Below are 15,655 nucleotides of genomic sequence, written 5' to 3' on the forward strand. Positions count from 1 at the left end.
GTCAACTTACATAAAAATTGTATAAATGTTTGAATTTATAAATCAAACTCAAAATCAAACCATCAGCAGCCTTTTTACAGTTGGATTAGAATCACAAAGGTTTCCCAGTATTCAAAACTGTTATTTCTCTCCCTGGAGGCTGAAAACCAAATCAATACAAAATTCATAGATTCCAAATGGACTAGGGAAAAAACAGCAACATGCTGTTGTCATACACTTTACATTTTTAAATTTGCTTAACCCAGTTCCTGCAAAAATTTAAATGTTTTACATATCTCACATAAATCTAGATGTGTCACCCCACACGTGTCACATTAAACCACCAAAGCCACATCCTAGCAGACTTCTAAAAAATTATAACACGACCCGGAACATGTGCTTTATTATTTTTAGCCATGTCAAGAGAAATCCTAGTTTTTGTAACTAACCTAAGACAGAATTGATTTACTAAACATTAATGTGCATTTATTACTCAATCCTGTATGTATATCCCAAATTAAAATGAGAATAAATATACACAATTGGTATTGATGCAACTGAAAGAAAATTAATTGCTTACAAGTCTGCACTGAATGACATTACATCAAAATTTTGTTATTCAGCATGAAGATCATCTCATCGCTGAAAGAAGAAGATAAAGGCGGTTCCTCTTCAGTGCTTCTCTCGTGCTGCCATCCACAAATCACAGAGAGCAAATTTCTTAGGAGCAAATTTCAGTGGCATTGTTGCAAACCTCATGCCACGAGTGTGGCTCCTGCAGGGCACCCTTGCACGCTTCAGACAGGCCCAAAAGGTGTGTCACTTACCTGGGCAGCAACCACGCTAATGCTGCCCACGCTAAGACAGACTACTTTCACTTCAAGGGCATCACCCTTGAGCAAGAGTTTCACCCTTCTTTCATGAAGGTTGCCTCGCCCTTCCACACTCCTGTTTATTGCCTCTCAGGAACCTCAGAGGAACAGCAGAGTCAAGAGGCCTAGCAATTAGGCTTGAGAGATCTCACAACGAATGAGTCAAAAAAACATACATAGACAAAACCAAATTAAACCCTGCGGCTCATGACGATACATTGAGGTCTTAAGACAAGAAAAAAAAAGGTCTTTGCAAGAAACTGAACAGTAATTATTTAATAATGTCCAACTGTCCTGAGTGTTTTCACAACAGCTAGCGCGTGACGCGTCAACGTGCTCTGGCGTAGTAGACACCAGACGTGATCTGTGGAGTGACCTATACGTGTGATCATTGTGGTGGATAAGAGGTAAAAAAAAATTATATAAATACTGTTTAGTTTCCTGCACAGACTGATTGCTTCGTGTGTTAAGACCTCAGTGTATCGCCACGAGCCGCAGGGTTTAATTTGGTTTTGTCTGTGTATATTTTTCTGACTCTGAAAGCCATGGATCCCATTGACTGCCATTATATGACTGACAGACTGCAATGGTTTGAGTTAAAAGTCTTCGTTTGTGTTCTACTGTAGAAACAAAGTCACCTGCATCTTGGATGCCCTGGGGGTAAGCAGATAAACATCAAATTTTCATTTTTGGGTGAACTATCCCTTTAAATAAATCTGTAGAAAATTCTTGCATTACTAGAAAGTACACTGAATATTCTATGCATTAATAAAAATGCCTATTTCTTTCACTGTTAAGCTGATGATACTCTGCTCTGTATTTCTTCTTGGCCTGGCGAGACATACCAATTTGAAAAACTAACGGAATGCATAGCTGATATAAAAACTGGATGGCGAGTAATTTGGTGTTAATTATTGGACCTAAAATCTCTGCATGTAATAACCTAGAACACTGTCTAATACTCGATGGCAGTCAGTTAGGAACCTAGGTGTGCTATTTGATAGCAATCTTTCCTTTGAAAGCCACATTTCTAGCATTTGCAAAACTGCATTTTTCCATCTCAAAAACATATCGAAATTATGACCTTTGCTGTCAGTGTTAAATGCCGAAAGTTAATTCATGCATTTATGACCTCAAGAATAGATTATTGTAATGCCTTATTGGGTGGTTGTTCTGCATGCTTAATAAACAAACTCCAGCTGGTCCCAAATGCAGCAGCTAGAGTTCTTACTAGAACCAGAAAGTATGACCATATTTGGACGGTTCTGTCAACACTGCACTGGCTCCCTATTAAACATTGTATAGATTTTAAAATCTTGCTAATTGAGCGAGCTCTTATCACATTATAATCCCTCACGTCCGCTGCATTCTCAAAACTCTGGCAATTTGATAATACCTAGATTGTCAAAATCAACTGCGGATGATAGATCATTTTCTTATTTAGCGCCTAAACTCTGGAACAATCTACCTAACACTGTTTGGGAGGCAGACAAACTTTGTCAGTTTGAATCTAGATTAAAGACCCATCTCTATAACCTGGTTTACACATAAAACATTAACACATTTCTATAATTCAAATCCGTTAAAGGATTGTTAGGCTGCATTATTTAGGTCAATATCCCATAACACCTGATGTACTTGTTGCATCGTAAGAAGAATGGCATTTACACTAATATTAGTCTGTTTCATTCTTATTCCGAGGTCACTTTAGCCACTAAATCCAGTCTGTATCCAGATCAGATGATCCCTGCAGTCCCCCGGATCCAGTCCTTACCCGGCCCAGATGGTGGATCAACACCTAGAGATGACCTCTACAGCCCTGAATGTCAACTAGATTATCTCCAGAGATGGATCATCAGTTAAGACCTCGTCACCTAGACAGCCATCAGCGCAAGACCACGAGAACCTGATGAGTCCTCTGAAATCTGACATTGGTACAACCCCCCCAACTGAGCCTGGTTTCTCCAAAGGTTTTTATCTCCATTTCTGTCACCTGTGGAGTTTTGGTTCCTTGCCGCTGTCGCCTCTGGCTTGCATAGTTGGGGACACTTAACTTCCAGCGATATCATATACTATTTGAACTGAACTGAGCTGGATGATGACATCACTGAATTCAATGATGAACTGCCTTTAACTGAATATTGATTGTTTACAATACTGCATTATTGACACACTATTGTCCAGTTTAATACTGTGAAGTTGCTTTGACACAACCTGTATTGTTAAAAGCGCTATATAAATCGTGTTGAAAAAAACTTCATATGCTGGTTAGGTAGGTTTTGATGCTGGTATGCTGGTTTTAGCTGGTTAATGCTGGTCCTTTTCTGGTTTATGCTGGTCCTTTGCTTGTTTAAGCTGGTCCTTAGCTGGTCATGTTGCTGGTCAAGGATCAGCATAAACCAGCAAAAGACCAGCATAAACCAGCAAAAGACCAGCATAAACCAGCAAAGGACCAGCATAAACCAGCAACGGACCAGCATAAACTAGCAAAGGACCAGCATAAACCAGCAAAGGACCAGTTTAAACCAGCATACCAGCACCAAAACCTACCTAACCAGCATATGCTGTTTTTTTTCAACAGGGAATAAAGGTGACTTAACTTGACTTGACAAATGCAAAAGTGCATTTTTTTACCAACTCATGTTAAGCCTGCAAATGGCTAAACCAAACAAAGCAACACAAAATTAAATGTTAAATAAATGTCACTATCTTTATCTTTGACTGGAAGGTCATTTTTCTTTGCATACAACTGGTTGCATTTTCTGCAACTGAGGGCTTGCAATTCAAACACTGTGGTATTTGAAAAAATCTTCATCACAGTTTGTGAAAGGAAAAATAATTAATCAGTGGTTTTGAGTGCAGATTTTGCATAGTATATGTATGATAATTTGCATATGCATTAGAATTTCTTTGACTATTCTCAGTTTACCTTTCAAAGCTTTGCCTATATCTGTCATGATCTGGGCTGTGGGGCTCCCCTCAGCCACCTGAGGTCACTGTTTTCCCTTCCCTGCACACACATCCCTAATTGTACACTCCTGTCTAGTCGTTATCACTGATTACACGCACACCTGTTCACAATCACATCTGGTCTATAAGAACACTCATTTCCCACTACTCATCCTGGCTGCATTGTCTTCTGTGTGGTTTGTTTCTGTGTTTCTGATCCTGGCTCTAGACCTTGTTCTTGTTTTGTTCTTTTGAGTTTAAGTTGTGTGTGCCGTGTTGGCCTTTTGTTTATGTTTATTTGTGTTTTGTTTCATTAAATATCCTTACTCTCCCTGCATTTGGACCCAGACCCTTGCTTCTAACGTGACAATATCCTTATCAAGCTGGACAAGAGCATCCACTTTAATCTTCTTGTGGAATGTCACTATTTAGCACTCTGTGTTACATTGAATATAAAGTTAGAAGGGGCCCAACAACACCATTTATGGTGCTTTCACACCTGCCTTATTTAGTTTGGCTGAATCACACTAGAGTTTGTTGCCCGTTTGTGCGGTTGCAGTCGCACTCGGTGTGCACCAAAAGCGCACCAAACAAGCGTACTGAGACCTCACTGAGTCATAATTTGGTCAGTTCCCCTTCAGTCGAATCACTTCGACGTTACATGGGATCTCGCCTGAGAGACCGATCATCTCTGAGCCTTATATAAAAAGGCCAATTGCAAATTGGCGAGTGGACGTGCACGTCGGCCACTCCCCCGTACATACGGGTATATAAGATGGCGGCGCGCATCACTCAAACAGACTTTCGCTTTCAGAGCCTTCATGCTCAAGCCTTCCCTTCTCCAGAAGAAGAATCTTCAAAGAGAAAGACTTCACGTTCCTGCTGCTGCTGTTCTTCTCTGCTGGCGTGCACCGATCGAATAAGAAACAAAGCTTTACTGAAAGAGTGAATTTCTCGGCGCCGCCAGCGGGGTCCCGCGGGCGGCCGTTTTCACGGCCATAAAAGCCTCCTGCTTTCCAGCGAGCAAGCCCCATTGAGTGCACAGTGGTGCCACGGTTTCCTCCCTGGGCAGACCGGGACTAAAAGAGCAATTTCTCACGGCTGTGTAAAGACGTTCTTTTCAGAATGGCTTTCCGGCCGTGCGCTTCTGGGTGTGGCAGTTTCCTCACCTCACTGGACGGACATGAAAGCTGCTTCACATGTCTGGGCATCGAACATGCTGAGGCAGCTTTCACGGATGGTTCATGCATTCATTGCGAAAGCATGACCATGGGAATGCTGAGGACTCGCCGCTCGCTCGCGGGCAGGCCCCCCTTCGCGCCCCACGGCCTGCGGAATTTTTCCGCCGCTGTGGCGAGGCACGAGGGGGAATTTCGAGTCACGGTGCCGAACGTTCCGCCGGCCCCAAAAGCCCTGCGGTCTTCCGCCCGCCAGCATACCCCCGTCGAGATGCCAAAGCAGTACGCCTCCCCGCCAGCCGGGCTGGGCGTCTCCTTTGGCGCTCCACAGGAGGAAGAGATGTCTGACGCTGCGTCAGAGGGAGAGTCAGGGAGTGAGGACGCTCTTCCGGCGGCGCGGCGCCCCTCCGCGGTTGCTGCCCCGTCGGAGGCAGACTCCGAGCTCTCGGCTATGCTCCTCCGAGCCGCCAGGGGGATCGGCCTGGAGGTTACTCCATCGGCCTCGGCCGATCCTTCTCGGCTGGGCGACTGGTTCCTGGGGACGGCTCCGGCGGCATCGCCTCGCCCTCCCCCGGTGCCATTCTTCCCGGAGGTGCACGAGGAGCTGGTTAAGACCTGGCGGGCGCCCTTTTCATCTCGCCCGCTGCCCAGCTCCTCTCCCCTCGCCACCCTTGATGGCGGGGCGGCCAGGGGGTATGCGTCGGTTCCCCAGGTCGAGCGCGCTATGGCGGTGCAACTTTGCCCGCGTGGCGCTGCCACCTGGCGGGGCCGGCCGCGTCTCCCGTCCAAGGCGTGTGAGCGCTCGTCCGCCCTTGCGGGCCGCGTTTTTCACGCTGCGGGCCAGGCCGCCTCGGCCCTGCATGCGATGGCGACCCTGCAGGTCTACCAGGCCAAGGAGTTGAAACAGCTGCACGAGGGTGGTCCTGACCAAGGTACGATGCAGGAACTCCGCGCTGCCACCGACTTCGCCTTTCGTGCGACGAAGGTCGCGGCGCGGGCCCTTGGTCAGGTGATGTCCACGGCTGTGGTCCAGGAGCGACACCTGTGGCTCTCTCTGGCCCAGATGGCAGATGCCGACAAAGCACGCTTTCTCGACGCTCCCATCTCCCAGAGGGGCCTATTCGGCGACTCTGTCGAGGACTTTGCCCAACAGTTCTCGGCAGCCCAGAGACAGACGGAGGCGTTTCACATCCTGCCCCGCTGCGATGCTTCCATCCCGCCGCCGGAGGCACCGCCTCCGCCTGCACGTCGCCGAGGGCGCCCCCCTGCGGCCGCAACATCTACGGCTCGCCCCCCTGCGGAGGCCCACGACGCCAGGTCGGCGAGAAGGGCCCGCATGCGCAGAGCCAGCCGCAGGAGAGTGGCGCCGCCCGCGGCACAGGGACCGGCCCGAAACACTCGCAAGAAAACTGCGAAACGTCCCTCACGCGGGCCTCCAGAGGTGATTGAGACTGCTCCTTAGGGGATGCTAACATCTACGCTCCCCGCTCCCGGTGGAGGGCCGGGAGCCACTGTGTGCTTCAATGCTGCCGTCGGCCAACGGTCGACGGTACCCACATTTTCTCAAAAAGAGCAAATTTCTCACCTCTGGCTTCGGCCTCGAGTTTCCTTCCTGAGCAGCACTTACACTCCTCGGAACCAGACTCTCGGCTGGTCTTCGCCAGCGCGGGATCCAGGGAAGAAGGTAAGCACTGCTTAGTGCAGTTAGACACTTCCCCAGGACGCTCATCCTTCTGGGTTCTGTCCCCTTCCCTGTCTCCCCTTAGGCTGCCCCACCACGGTCACGTCGGTCAACGTTCCCTTGATACCACTACGCTGGTTGATACGGACGGTACGGCCCGGCCCCAGGCGTCCGCCCAGACTCAGAGGTACCCCTTACATTCTTATTCGGGCAGGCGTGCCTCTGTTCTGCCTGCGGAGGTCGCGTTCCTACTGGCGAAGGACGCGATCCAGCCTGTCCCTCCCCCGGGACGAGGTCGGGATCTCTCAGTCCCGACTTCACGTGTCCAGTTAAGTGTGGTGGGTTAATATCCGCCCTGGATGGAGCTCTGTCCCGATCCCTTCTCAGGCTGTCGGCACACTCGCTCACGACGAAGCACATACAAGTATGTTTCCGTCTCCAGGGCTGGGTTGCAGCCATCTGCCTGAAGGGCACCCGCTGTCGCGTCTCGATTTCCCCCCGACACACACCCCCTCGGCGGTCTGCACCGGGGGTCGAGCTCTTCAGCGTGAGGTGCTTCCATTTGGCAAGTCCCCCTCCTTCCTGCCTTTTTTAGGCCATGGGAGCTCCCCTGTCCCCTCTTCGGCAGACAGGAGTTCGCATCATCAACCGTCTCTTCGGCTGGTGCTTTGTATAGCCCACTCGTGAGTTCCGTTGTGCGAACATAGGGACCTGGTGCTTCGGCACCCCCGCCATCTGGTCCTTCAGGCCAGCCGAGGGGATTCGTTTCCTCGGTTAGGGAGCCGACTCGGTCCAACAAGACAGCCCTCCTTACTACAATAGAGCGCGCAGTCAGTGCTGTAGTCTTTGAGTTAATCAGACACAATACAGCGGTCCCTCTCAAAATCAGAGGCTCCTGGGGCACATGACAGCTCTAGCCGCTAAGAGCTGCTAAGCTTGTTTTATGTGAGACCGCTTCAGCACGATCGAGTCCCATGATGGGCATGGCATCTCGGCTCACTCCGGACTGGCGTTTTCCCGCAGTATGGCCGACAAGCCAGCTCGTGGCTTACCACGGGTTGGGTTGCCATGTACGATGGAGGCTTACAACCTCCCCATCTGCTCCCATGGAGTCCAATGTGGCAGATTTTGTTACTTGCCATTCTCTTGAAGCAGGAAAACTCAACCGTGCAGTCTATCGGCTCTCACGGCAGTCCACCCACCTGCAGGATGGCGACTCCACCCCGTGACGCAGCTAGTTGGAGTATATCGGTAGGCCAGCCACATCCGCTCGTCTTCCGATTCCTCTCATTGCCAGCTGCCTCTTTCAGAGTAACGCCGGCACACAGCTGACCTCCGGGGCCCAAGTACGCCCTTCCCCAGCGAGCCTCCTTGCACAGACGCTGTGCAAGTCCAGGGAGGACGAGGAGTAGTCTGTTGGTTGCGCTACAAGGATGGCCCACCCGGACTCAGGTCTTAGTAACCTCTCCCTCGCGGCAGTCCCTCCCTGTAGGGCACGAAAAGGTTGACACCCCAGACCTCTCCGGCCTTCACAGGCCGTGATACAACTATCACTCGGTACCGAGCTCCCTTGACCAGGCAGGCTTACGCACTGAGATGAGGTCTATTTGCTGGCATTCCTCTCGCTAAAAAGAGAGGACCCACAGAGATACACGATTGCAGTAATGCTTCCCTTCCTGCAGGAGAGTTTGAGCGCAGGCTGTCCCCTCGACACTCCAAGTATATGCCGCGGCTTCGCCGCATATCACATGGAGTAGATGGAGCAAAGTAGGTAAGCATTCTCTGGTCGTGAGGTTTCAGAACCCAGAACGCACCCCATACCCTCTTGGGACCTTCCCGTCGCCTTCAGAGCCGTGGGACGCTCCTATTGAGCCATTGGCCTCAGTCGAGCTAACATTCCTGTCATCAAGACAGCGCTCCTGACCGCCCTGGCTCCCGTTAAGAGGGCAGGAGACCTACAAGTTTTCTCTGTCAAGTAACACCTCATACCCTCTGGGACCCCCCCCCCCCCCCCGTCGCCTTTCAGGGCCACGGGTTGCTCCTTAAGAGCCATGGGCCTCAGTCGAGTTAGAATTCCTGTCATTAAGACAGCACTCCTGACTGCCCTGGCTTCCTTTAAGAGGGTGGGGTACCGACAAGCTCAGGTTCCTCGGAGGTGCTTAGCAAAAATAACACCTCATACCTCTTGGACCTCCCCGTCGCCTTTCAGGGCCGCGGGTCGCTCCATCGGAGCCACTGGCCTCAGTCGAGCTAAAATTCCTGTCATTAAGACAGCGCTCCTGACTGCCCTGGCTCCCATTAAGAGGGCCTACATGCGTCTCTGCCAGCAAAGTGTGTCGAGAAATTCGGGCCCGGCGTCTTCCACGTTACCGTCGAGACCCCGGCCCGGTGCCCAAGGTTCCCACCACGCCTTTCCGCGATCAGGTGGTGAACCTGCAAGCTCTGCCCCGGAGGAGGCAGACCCAGCCTTGCGATGTTGTGTCGTTAAATATGTGAAACTTGAATCACTCGGCACTTCAGCCGCACCAGCAGCTTCATCTGCCTCGGGATTCAGCAGAAAGGGAAGGCCCCCCGAACTGAGGTTGGCTAACTGGGTGGTAGATGCCTTCTCCCTGTTATACTCAGGGACAGCCGTGATCCTTGGTTCATGGCACCTCACCAGCAGATGTAAAAACCGGAAGCTGCGGGCTGGGCGACACCCCACCTTCGCTTGGTTCTACAACCTTGCGTAGAGGCCGTTCTCCCGTGTCCTAATATAAGGACTCACAGGTGAGCGGGAAGACCGGCTGGTGTCGGCTTGCGGCGCCATTCCCACATGGATCCGTGCGCTATTTTCCAGTATGTTTCCTCCGACGAACCCTGGGTCCTCCTGCCCCGCAGTCAGGGCTAGGCGCGGAGTAGCCCTGCACTGTGATCCTGCCTGGGTCTCCTTCGCCCCGCAGGTTGTGGCTTAGTTTTTTATTATTCCAGCGGAGGAGACCGCTGTTTCCCTCGTGTATCCCTAAAAACCTTTATGGATATATTGAATTATTCTCATTTCCACATGTAAAGATTTCATGTGCTCCGCCCCCCCAACCCATGCTTCAGTACAACTGGCATCCCTGGAAGGGCCCCCTTATTGGGCCTCAGGGCGTTGGGAAGGTTACGTTACACTTCGCCTGTCGGCACGTATACTTGTCAGCACGTGAAGTTGTTGCGTAACGCGGCGTCAGGGTCGTGGCCTTTTCCATAGGGCTAGTTCCCATGTAACGTCGAAGTGATTCGACTGAAGGGGAACGTCTAGGTTACGAAGGTAACCCACGTTCCCTGAAGGAGGGAACGGAGACGTTACATTCCCCTGCCACGCCCCTGGCGTCGCGCTGACGCCGGCTTGACGGCTCTTCAGCGAAAACCTGTTTGAGTGATGCGCGCCGCCATCTTATATACCCGTATGTACGGGGGAGTGGCGGACGCGCACGTCCACTCGCCAATTTGCAATTGGCCTTTTTATATAAGGCTCAGAGATGATCGGTCTCTCAGGCGAGATCCCATGTAACGTCTCCGTTCCCTCCTTCAGGGAACGTGGGTTACCTTCGTAACCTAGACGTTACCTGGATGCACAGCCATATTTGCGGTACTTGGGTGTAAACAACAGCATGGATTGCATGGTTGATGTACTATTGAATATGTTGTCCTGCTAATTTATGCTGTCTAAAATGTGGAAAAAATGTGTGAATCTGCTAAATCATATAGAGAAGGACTTAGATCACTAATTCAAAACTATACAGGTAGGAAGAGCAGGCTTTAAGATGGTTTAGATCATACCTGTCCGATCACTACCACTTTATCTATTTAAATGGGGAGCGTTAAAAATATAAAAGACTGGATGACCAACCATTTTCTCCTATTAAATTCGGATAAGACAGACATATTACTTATTGGACCAAAAACAGTACACTGAATCTCTTGGATTACAATGTGCATCTAGACGGATGTATTGTTACTTCCTCTACAGTCAAAAATCTGGGTGTTATATTAGACAGCAACTTGTCTCTTGAAAATCATATTTCCCATGTAACAAAAACAGCATTCTTTCTTCTTAGAAACATTGCCAAACTATGGAATCTTACCTGTTTCTGATGCAGAAAAGCTAGTTTATGACCTCTAAACTGGACTATTGTAATGCACTGCTAGGTGGTTGTCCTGCATCTTCAATAAACAAGCTTCAGGTAGTCCAAAATGCAGCTGATAGAGTCCTTACCTGGTCAAGAAAATATGATCATATTACCCCAATTTTACACTATCACGCGTAAAGCTCTGGACTTTTTTGTAGTACCTAGGATAGCAAAGTCCACTAAAGCAGGCAGAACTTTTTCACATTTGGCTCCTAAACATTTGGCCTTCCTGATAACATTCAGGGTTGAGACACCCTCTCTCTATTTAAATCTAGGTTAAAGATGATTTTTTTTAGCCAAGAATTCACATAATGCATCTCATAATCTTGCACTGCAGTTATATCTGATCAAATGCATATTATCATTCTTTTGCTTGGGTTGAACAAATAATTTTTGCTTGGTTGAAACAGCAGCTACGCTAATTTTGTCTCTATTTGTTACTCTGTTTCTCTGTTTAATTCCTCATCTGAAGGAAACTCCTTTTTATAGGGGCTGGTTTAGGGCTTCATTAAAAAGTCGGACTAAAACTACCTCCAGCAGCAGTTTTCCACAAGGGGTGTCCCATCCATGTACTGTCCAGGCTTGGCCCTGCTTAGCATCAGTAAGCGACCAGTCTTTGGCTACTGCATGCAACACTTTAACTTTGTCACTGCACCTTAATAAAGCTGATCTAATAGAGTGGTAGCACATCCTGCCGGGCTCAATACGGCTGGTAGAATGTGCTACCACCTCTATAACACAGAAGGTCAGGAGGCCAGTTTAATGCCTCATCCAAAGGATGCTCCTTTTTACAGGTGCTGGTTTTAGGTTTCATTAAAAAGTCGCTATTTTTCACAGTCCAAAGATGTCTTTGTTATACTTGGACATTTGGACCCATACAGTACATGTCAGGGAATGAGCACCCCCTGCTGGCTGGACTAAAACTACCTCCAGCAGCAAACTAGTTTTCCACAAAAGGTCTCCCATCCATGTACTGACCAGGCTTGGGCCTGCTTAGCTTCAGTAAGCAACCAGTCTCTGGCTACTGCATTTAACACTTGAACTTGGTCACTAGACTTTAATAAAGCTGATCTTATAGAGTGGTAGCGCATCCTGCCGGGCTCAATACGGCTGGTAGAATGTGCTACCACCTCTATAAATTAGGTCAAATTCATATTTAAGGAAGGGGATTTTATGAACACAAAAGGTCAGGAGGCGAGTTTAATGCCTCATCCAAAGGATGCTCCTTTTTACAGGTGCTGGTTTTAGGTTTCATCAAACATTTGCTCCTTTTCACGGTCCGGAGTCTGCCTTGTTATATTAGCATTTTTAAACCCATAAGTACATGGGAATGAGCACCCCCTGCTGGCCGGACTAAAACTACCTCAAGCATCAAACTAGTTTTTTACAAAGGTAGCGCATCCTGCCAGGTTCAATATGACTGGCAGTATGCGCTACCACCTATATAAATAAGGTCAAATTCATAATTGAGGAAGGGGATGTCACCCCCTTCTGGCCAGACTTAAACTACCTCAAGCAGGAAACTAGGTTTTTAACAAAGAATGTGCTACCACCTCTATAAATTAGGTCAAATTCACATTTAAGGAAGGGGATTTTATGAACACAAAAGGAGGCAAGTTTAATTCCTCATCCAAAGGATGCTTCTTTTTACAGGTACCGGTTTTAGGTTTCATCAAACATGTGCTCCTTTTCACGGTCTGGAGTCTGCCTTGTTATATTAGCATTTTTGAAGCCATAAGTACTTGTCAGGGAATGAGCACCCCCTGCTGGCTGGACTGAAACTACCTCAAGCATCAAACTAGTTTTTTTTTTACAAAGGTAGCGCATCCTGCCAGGTTCAATATGGCCGGCATAATGCGCTACCACCTCTATAAATGAGGTCAAATTCATTATTGAGGAAGGGGATGTCACCCCCTTCTGGCCAGACTTAAACTACCTCAAGCAGGAAACTAGGTTTTTAACAAAGGTAGCGCATCCTGACAGTCTCAATAAAGCCCGTCAGAATGCGCTACAAAAAATCTCAATAAATGATGTCAATTTTCTAATTAAGGTGGGGAACTCGTGACCACAGAAGTTCAGGAGGCCAGTTTAATGCCTCATCCCACGGACGCTCCTTTTTACAGGTGCTGGTTTAAGGCTTCATTAAAAAGTCTCTATTTTTCGCAGTCCGAAGTTGTTTTTGTTATACTTGGACTTTTGGACTCATACAGTACATGTCAGGGAATGAGAACCCCCTGCAGGCTGGATTAAAACTACCTCCAGCAGCAAACTAGTTTTCCACAAAGGGTCTTCTATCCATGTACTGACCAGGTTTGGGCCGTCTTTGCTTCAGTGAGCACACAGTCTCTGGCTACTGCACGCAACAGTTGAACTTGGTCTCTGGCCCTTAATAAAGCAGATCTAATAGAGGGGTAGCGTATCCTGCCAGGCTCAATACGGCTGGCAGAATGTGCTACCACCTCTATAACACAGAAGGCCAGGAGGCCAGTTTAATGCCTCATCCAAAGGATGCTCCTTTTTAAAGGTGCTGGTTTTAGGTTTTATTAAAAAGTCGCTATTTTTCGCAGTCCAAAGTTGTCTTTGTTATACTTGGACGTTTGGACCCATACAGTACATGTCAGGAAAAGAGCACCCACTGCTGGCTGGACTAAAACTACCTCCAGCAGCAAAATAGTTTTCTACAAAGGGTCTCCTATCCATGTACTGACCAGGCTTGGGCCTGCTTAGCTTCAGTGAGTAACCAGTTTCTGGCTACTGCATTCAACACTTTAAGTTGCTCTCTATACCTTAATAAAGCTGATCTAATAGAGTGGTAGCGCATCCTGCCGGGCTCAATACGGCTGGCAGAATGTGCTACCACCTCTATAAATTAGGTCAAATTCATAGTTAAGGAAGGGGATTTTATGAAAACAAAAGGTCAAGAGGCGAGTTTAATGCCTCATCCAAAGGATGTTCCTTTTACAGGTGCCAGTTTTAGCTTTCATCAAACATTTGCTCCTTTTCACGGTCCGGAGTCTGCCTTGTTATATTAGCATTTTTGAACCCATAAGTACATGGGAATGAGCACCCCCTGCTGGCTGGACTGAAACTACCTCAAGCATCAAACTAGTTTTTACAAAGGTAGCGCATCCTGCCAGGTTCAATATGACTGGCAGTATGCGCTACCATCTCTATAAATTCGGTCAAATTCATAATTGAGGAAGGAGATGGCCGTCTTGGTGATGAGGTCTTCACTGATGATCTGTCTTTGATGTGGTCTCTGCTGACATCCAGGGCTGTAGAGGATATCTCTGGGTGCTGATGGGCACGGACTAGATCCGGGAGACTGCAGTGACCGTCTGATCTGGATACAGGTGGCTACGGTGACCTCGGAAAAAGAAGGAAAGATACTAATATTAGCGTAGATGCCATTCTTCTTCTGATGCAACGAGTACATCAGGTGTTATAGGAAGTGTCCCTGGTTCCGGTTGACCTAAATAATGCAGCCTAACAATCCTTTAACGGATTTGGATTATGAAATGTATTAAGTGTAGGCCAGGTTAAAGAGATGGGTCTTTAATCTAGATTTAAACTGACAGAGTGTGTCTGCCTCCCGAACAGTGTTAGGTAGATTGTTCCAGAGTTTGGGCGCTAAATGTGAAAAAGATCTGCCGCCCGCAGTTGATTTTGATATTCTAGGTACTATCAAATTGCCGGAATTTTGAGAACGCAGCGGACGTGAGGGACTATAATATGATAAGAGCTCGCTCAAGTACTGAGGAGCTAAACCATTGAGGGCTTTATAAGTTATTAGCAAGATTTTGAAATCTATACAATGTTTAATAGGGAGCCAGTGCAGTGTTGACAGAACCGGGCTAATATGGTCATACTTTCTGGTTCTAGTAAGAACTCTAGCTGCTACATTTTGGACCAGCTGGAGTTTGTTTATTAAGCGTGCAGAACAACCACCCAATAAAGCATTACAATAATCTATCCTTGAGGTCATGAACGCATCTCAATAAATGATGTCAAATTCCTAATTAAGGTGGGGAACTCATGACCTCAGAAGGTCAGGAGGGCAGTTTAATGCCTCATCATACGGACACTCCTTTTTACATGGGCCGGTTTAGGGTTTTATTAAAAAGTCGCTATTTGTCACAGTCCGAAGATGTTTTTGTTATACTTGGACTTTTGGACCCATACAGTACATGTCAGGGAAAGAGAACCCCTTGCTGGCTGGACTAAAACTAACTCCAGCAGCAAACAAGTTTTTCAAAAAGGGTCTCACATCCATGTACTGAACAGGCTTGCGCCTGCTTAGTTTCAGTGAGCAACCAGACTCTAGCTACTGCATGCAACAGGCTCAAGACGGCCGGCAGAATGCGCTACCACCTCTATAAATGAGGTCAAATTTATAATTGAGGAAGGGGATATCAAGAATACAGAAGTTCAGGAGGCCAGTTTAATGCCTCATCCAAAGGATGTTCGTTTTTACAGGTGCCAATTTTAGGTTTAATCAAACATTTGCTTCTATTTACGCCCGGAGTCTGCCTCATTATATTAGCACTTTTGAACCCATACGTACATGTCAGGGAATGAGCTCCCCCTGCTGGCTGGACTAAAACTACCGCCAACAGCAAGCTTTTCCATAAAGGGTCTCCCATCCATATACTGAACAGGCTTGGGCCTGCTTAGTTTCAGCAAGCAACCAGACTCTGGCTACTCCTCATCCAGCCCCTGGTCTTTTCCAGACTGGACTACTGCAATGCTCTTTTAGCTGGTCTTCCAGCATGTACAATCAGACCTCTACAAATGATTCAGAATGCAGCAGCACGTCTGGTCTTCAATGAGCCCAAAAAGGCC

This window comes from Garra rufa, chromosome 15, assembly GCF_049309525.1.
Source record: "Garra rufa chromosome 15, GarRuf1.0, whole genome shotgun sequence".
NCBI lineage: Eukaryota > Metazoa > Chordata > Actinopteri > Cypriniformes > Cyprinidae > Garra > Garra rufa.